Here is an 881-nt window from a genome sequence, read left to right on the forward strand (position 1 = left end):
GGAGCTCAGCCTTGGGGTGTCCCTGCCTGTTCTCAGCCGCAGCCTGACCCCTGGCGGTCCCAGCGACTGGCTCGGCAGGAAGGACCCAGGGCTTGGGTCTTGTTGAGATTCCGGGAGAAGTTACACTCCACCTCTTGGCGCTCTTGCCAAGACTGGAAGGCTTTGAGGAGGGGGTGATACGCAGTTAATGGATTTTCCGAATTCCTGTATTACCTCCATTGCTTACTCATCTTGCCCCCCGCCCCCAACGTCTGCAGGCAGCTTGTTAGCTGCATATCTTATCCGAGGGAGGAGGGACAGAGAGAGAGATGGACAGGAAGCTGGGTGTTTTTACAATCATTTTTTTAAAGGTTGGGGAGGGGAGCAAGGTTTAAAAATCGCGACCAGGCACACGTGTGCTCCGGCGCTGCCTTTCCCTGGTTAGCGTCGCGGACGCCGGCCCCTCCCCGCGCCGCGCCCCGGAGCGCACTGAGCGTGCAGCCCGCTGGCCCCGCTGCTGCTGCCCCCCTCCTTCCGCTCTCTGGGGCTCCCCGCGGCTTACCCAGCCCTCGGGCCCTGCACCTGTTGAACTGGCAGAAGTTCGGTCCCTCCCGGGATGCCGGTGGTCCTAAAAACAGGTAATTCAAAAAGTCTCTCCGACAAACGATCTTTCTCTCCTTTCCCTTTTTTGTTTTAAGATTTTATTTATTTATTTGAGAGAGAGACAGAGATAGCCAGAGAGAGCGAGCACGAGGTAGGGAAGGGGAGAGGGAGAAGCAGGCCCCCCCGCTGAGCGGGGAACCCGATGCGGGGCTCGATCTCAGGACCTCGGGATCCTGACCTGAGCCCAAGGCAGACGCTTAAGTGACTGAGACACACAGGCGCCCCTCTCCTTTTCCTTT

This window comes from Phoca vitulina, unplaced genomic scaffold (assembly GCF_004348235.1).
Source record: "Phoca vitulina isolate PV1807 unplaced genomic scaffold, GSC_HSeal_1.0 scaffold7, whole genome shotgun sequence".
NCBI classification, from domain to species: domain Eukaryota; kingdom Metazoa; phylum Chordata; class Mammalia; order Carnivora; family Phocidae; genus Phoca; species Phoca vitulina.